Source organism: Leucoraja erinacea, chromosome 2 (assembly GCF_028641065.1).
Source record: "Leucoraja erinacea ecotype New England chromosome 2, Leri_hhj_1, whole genome shotgun sequence".
Lineage (NCBI taxonomy): Eukaryota > Metazoa > Chordata > Chondrichthyes > Rajiformes > Rajidae > Leucoraja > Leucoraja erinaceus.
This window is the reverse complement of record NC_073378.1, coordinates 35,592,293-35,598,292: the sequence shown is the minus strand read 5'-3', so window position 1 is coordinate 35,598,292 and position 6,000 is coordinate 35,592,293. Positions and strand designations below refer to the sequence as shown.

Sequence of the window (6,000 nt, the reverse complement as noted above, 5' to 3'; positions counted from 1 at the left end):
AGATAGGATCGAACCCGGGTCTCTGATGATCTAAGGCAGCAACTCTACTGCTGCACCACTGTGCCTAAATCTGGCATCAAACAGAAGTGTGGATATTACAGTAGCAGACAGATGTGACCTGACCTGCAGGGGCTTTCAAACTTTCTCCTTTACGTCAACTATGGCGTTATGCATTTCTGAGATCCAACAGTGTCATTCTCTTTCCTGTTTGCTCGGCATGGTGGCGCAGCAGTAGAGTTGCTGCCTTACAGTGCCTGCAGCGCCAGAGACCCTGGTTCAATCCCGACTACGGGTGCTATCTGTACGGAATTTGTATGTTCTCCCTGTGACCACAAGGGTTTTCTCCGGGTGCTCCGGTTTTCACCCAAACTCCAAAAACATACAGGTTTGCAGGTTAATTGGCTTGGTGTGAAAGTAAAAGTTGTCCCCAGTGTGTGTAGGGTAGTGCTAATGTGCGGGGATCGCTGGTCAGTGCAGATTCGGTGGGCCGAAGGGTCTGTTTCCGCGCTGTATCTCTAAACTAAACTAAGTTCACTGCTGTCTATTTACCTTCTATGGACGGAGCAGCTTCAATTAACAAGCCTTTATCATCTCTGTCAGCCCATACAATGTTGTGTCAATACGTCTCTTGCTTTCCACGTGATTACAGGCTTTTCCACTCATTCCCACACCTTGCCCTGCAACTTACAATGGTTACCACATTTCTACACCTTTCTAGTCCTCGGATGCTGTTGAGAATTTCCCACATGTTCTCTTTACATCTGTTTATGCACATTGCTCCAATATAATGCGTTCAATCAAGCAAAAATATCCAGCACCAAGGTTGTACTCCTGTGCATCACTCCAACGCAAGGTATCGTGCTCCAGTGCATCCAATGCAAGTTGTCATGCTCCAATGCATCATTCCAATGCAAGGTGTTGTGCTCCAATGCATCACTCCAATGTAAGGTGGTGTGCCCCAATGCAAGGTATCATGCTCCAGTGCATCGCTCCAATGCAAGTTGTCATGCTCCAATGCATCATTCCTATGCAAGAGGTTTGGCCCAGTGCATCACTCCAATGCATCATGCTCCAAGGCAAGTTGTCATGCTCCAATGCATCATTCCTATGCAAGGGGTTTGGCCCAGTGCATCACTCCAATGCATCATGCTCCAAGGCATTATTCCCATGCAAGGGGTTGTGGCCCAGTGCATCATTCCAATGCAAGGTGTCATGCTCCTATGCATCATTCCAATGCAAGGTGTTGTGCTAGAATACAAGGTGTTGTGCTCCAGTGCATCACTCCAATGCAAGTTGTCATGCTCCAATGAATCACTCCAATGCAAGGTGTTGTGCCCCCGTGCATCATTCCAATGCAAGGTATTACAATCTTACTTAATTCCAGCAGAAGTTTCCCAATATTCCAAAGTAACATATTGTATTCCAGTACAGTATTGTGAAAAGTGTCGTAAACCTGTGCATTAATGCAGCAGGGGGTAATCCAACACATTATGCCAGCACAAGAGATTGTATTCCCATAAGATGTGGTAACCCAGTACATTATTCCATCAAATGTATTATAAGACCAAAGAAAGAATTTGTATTCCAATGGATTATTCGTGTGTAAGGTATTTTGTTGTGGTACATAATTCCTACACCAAGTATTGTATTCCAGAGCAGTATTCCGGTGGGAACTGTCCCAGGTCATTTCCAAAGTAAGGCATTATACGCTTGTCCAGTACACGTTGCCATGATCCAGTGTAGTATTCCAGTTTGTATTATTGTATTCCATGTGTAATTCTGATCCCAGGTTTTAGTTCAGAGATACAGTGCGGAAACAGGCCCTTCGGCCCACCGACCAGCAATGGGAGGAAACCAAAGAGCTCTGAGAAAACCCACGCAGGTCACGGGGAGAACGTACAAACTTCATACAGACAGCACCCGTAGTCAGGATCGAACCTGGGTCTCTGGCGCTGCAAGCTCTGTCAGGCAGCAACTCTACCACTGTGCCACTGTGCCAGGATGAAGGTTCCAGTACAATATTCCATTTGTGTTCCCGCACATTGTTCCACCATTTCATTCTGGATGTCGTATTTCAGTTGAGCTCCAGTATAAATTGCTGTATTCTGATCCAATGCAATGTTATAATCATAATCCAGCACATTATTCCATTATTGTAGCGTGTCACATTATTCTAAACACAAGGTGTTCCTTTTGAATTATTCCAACCATTGTAACACCTTCCAGTACACAAATCCAATTTGAAGTGCTGTGTGACTCTGCAATATCCCATCGTGTATTTTTATTCCAATGAAGTATTCCAACATCTGTCAGGTTTCACAACGTTTCCAGGATGAGAGGTTCCACAGGGCATTAGCCCAACATGAGCTGTGATACTCCAGTCTATCTGTCAAAGCTGGGCAGCTTTGTTTCGAAGCGCCTTGGCAAAGGGCTAGAGGCAGTCAGACGTCTATCTTCTAGTCCCGATGTCACTCGTTGTCAATCTGCATCAACAAACAGACAGAGTCACACACAACATGCCACATTTAGTTTAGTTTAGTTCACTTAAAAAAAAACAGCGCGGAAACAGGCCCCTCGGCCCACCGAGCCCATGCCAGCCAGCGATCCCCGCACATTAACACTATCCTACATACACTAGGGATATTTTACACTTATACTAAGCCAATTAGCCTACAATACAATAATGATACGATACGATATTTGAGAATAAGGGGTAAGCCACTTAGAACAGAGACGAGGAAACACTCTTTCACACAGATAGTTATGAGTCTGTGGCATTCTCTGCCTCAGTGAGCAGTGGAGGCCAGTTCTCTGGATGCATTCAAGAGGGAGTCAGATAGCGCTCTTAAAGATAGCGGAGTCAAGGGATATGGGGAGAAGGCAGGAACAGGGTACTGATTGTGGATGATCAGCCATGATCACATTGAATGGCGGTGCTGGCCCAAATTGGCCTACTGCTGCACCTATTGTCTAGTGTCTTCTGTCTATTGATATGATATAACTTTTTTTTACCCCTGGAGGGAAATTGATCTGCCAACAGTCATAAAAACACAAAATACATGAAACATGAAATTAAAGTGACAGGTGGAAAGGATTTGGAATGTGCAAAGTTTGGGGAGGTGAGGAGGGGGGGGAGGTGGGGAGGTGGGGGGGGGGGGAGGAGAGTCAGTCTACCCCATGTCAGAAGGGAGAGGAGTGGTACAGTTTTATAGCTGGAGTACTTGAGTACTGGAGTACAAACCTGTACATCTTAGGAGTGCATATAAAACTATTCCTCCAAACAAGATTTGCTTGGTGTAAGATGTTACAAGCTCTGAATATAACAGGTTGTTCAGCCGTACACATTCTGTAGAATGACTGACATTATGTTTATAGATAGTCAATTTAGGATATTTTGCTTATATAATCATAACACACTCAAACATTGTGACAGACAAAAGGACAGCTCTGGAAATCTTCCAAATAACAATACCCAACAAATATTTATCACATGTGGGAAGAAATTGCAGATGCTGGTTTACACCAAAGACAGACGCAAATGATAGACACAAATGATTGCATGGTTAGCATAAGATGAGCGCTTGACAACATCATCATCATTGTTGAAAACATTAGTGACGATGTGGCGCTGGTTTCCGACGAGAATTTCCTTACAATGCTATGTACGACAATGATCGCAACTTCCACTGAAATGTAGATGGCCGTTGGCTCGCTAGGAGCTCATTCGCCCTTTAACAGGTCTTGTTTTTGGTCCTGATAGTAGTCTGCAGCCCCCTCCTCACCTGGCAAACCAGGTGGGGGAAGACGGTTTAGTCGCCGACTATCCGATCATGGAGCAGGTAGCGCGGGATTACATGGTACCCATGGAGGGGGGAACTTCACCCGACCTGACCTGAACAAAGCACTGGACTTCTACTCGCTGGAGTTTAGAAGGTTTATGGGGGAACCTCATTGAAACTTACAGAGTAATGAAAGGCATAGATAGAGTGGATGTGGAAAGGATGTTTCCAGTTGTTGGAGAGTCTAGGATCAGAGGTCATAGCATCAGAATTAAAGGGCGCTCTTTTGGAAAGGAGGTGAGGAGGAACTTCTTCAATCAGAGGGTAATTAACCTGTGGAACTCATTACTCATTGCCACAGAGGGCTGTGGAGGCCAAGTCAGCGGATATTTTAAAGACAGAGATAGACAAATTCTTGATTAGAACAGGTGTCAAGGGTTATGGGGGGGGAGGCAGGAAAATGGAATTATGCGGCAGAAATCAGCCATGATTGAATGGTGGAGTGGACTCGATGGGCTCAATGGCCTAATTCTACTCCTATAACTTGTGAACATGAACAAACTGCTGAAGTAACTCAGTGGGAAAGGCAGCATCTCCAGAGCGAAGGAATGGCTTACATTTTTGGTCAAGACCCTTTCACTCTCTCCTGACTCTCATTCAGAAAAGGTGTCTCAAGCCAAACCGTCACCCATTCCTTCTCTCCAGAGATGCTGCCTGACCCACTTAGTTACTCCAGCATTTTGTGTCTATATTCGGAGTTAACCGAAGATCTGCAGTTCCTTCCTGCGCATTTTAATAATAATAATAATAATAATAATAATAATAATAATAATAATAATAATAATAATGCATTTCAGAACATTCAAGGCCATCTTACAGTTAAAACAAGGAAATTACAAATATATAAATAAAATGAAACAAAAACAACATATCCATGAATTTGATAGAAAGTGGAGTTACATGGGATAGGCCAGTGAATAGGTGAGTTTTGAGGGAGATTTTAAAGGTGGGGAGAGACTCTATGGTACGGATGGATGGATAGTGGGAGAGAGTTCCAGAGGCGAGGGGCAGAACGACTGAAGGCTCTGAACCCCATTGTGGACTGGCCGGCAGATGGAGTGGAGAGCAAGGAGGAAGAAGGGGATCAGAGATTTTGTCTGCTACACTGCAAAATCTCCTCCAGGCATACCGACTTTGAAGAAGTTCCCATCCTCTCTCCAATGAGAGTTCTGCAACATCCTCTCTCGCTGCTCACCTTCTGTGATTCCTACTTTTCATGTACCTTTTCAATATCCTCGTTTCTTTATCTCCTGCTTCAGCCTGAGGTCTCGATCCGAAACGTCACCGATTCCTTTTCTCCCGAGATGCTGCCTAACCCGCTGAGCTACACCTGTATTTTAAGTGTCTCTACTCAGTGTAAACTGGCATCTGCCGTTCCTCCTCACAAATATTTAAAAAGGCTGCATTTAAGATGTTTGATAAAGAAATAAAACATTTCAAAGCTACAAGGAATCTAATTTTATGAATCAGCTGAAAAACAGCAGTACAATACATGCATAAATGCAAGATATAAACATTATCTTTCAATACTTCACTGAAAGGATAATGCTTATTAGCTGTAAACAGCAGTCATCCAAAATTGATGCAAACAAAATCGAAAATGAGAGCAGGCAGTGCAGGCCTTCAGAGAGGGAAAAAACTTCAATTTGCTCTCAAAGGTTCTCCTTAGAATAAGAAAATAAATTTGTTATATTCTAGTTTAGTCTTAGTTCAGAGATAGAGGGCGGAAACAGACCCTTCGGCCCATCGAGTCCACGCTGACCAGCGATCATCCCGTTCACTAACACTACACTAAGCACTCCAGGGACATGGAAACATAGAAACATAGAAACATAGAAAATAGGTGCAGGAGTAGGCCATTTGGCCCTTCGAGCCTGCACTGCCATTCAACATGATCATGGCTGATCATCCAACAGTATCCTGTACCTGCCTTCTCTCCATACCCCCTGATCCCTTTAGCCACAAGGGCCACATCTAACTCCCTCTTAAATATAGCCAATGAACTGGCCTCAGCTACCTTCTGTGGCAGAGAATTCCAGAGAATCACCACTCTCTGGGACCATTTACAATTTTACCGAAGAAACCTACAAACCTGTACGTCTTTGAAGTGTGGGAAAAGCCAGATTACCTGGAGAAAACCCACCCTATCTATTCCTCTCGT

General features: G+C 44.2%; 1 long non-coding RNA gene across 1 annotated transcript in view; it reads right to left on the bottom strand.

The window, feature by feature from the left end:
* Window positions 1-1,190: 1,190 nt before the first annotated feature.
* Window positions 1,191-6,000, bottom strand: part of LOC129708832 (uncharacterized) — a 28,862-nt gene continuing 24,052 nt past the window's right edge. Inside the window, exon 3 of the long non-coding RNA XR_008725420.1 lies at window positions 1,191-2,483. This is a non-coding gene — a long non-coding RNA (uncharacterized LOC129708832). The remainder of the gene's footprint in view (window positions 2,484-6,000) is intronic.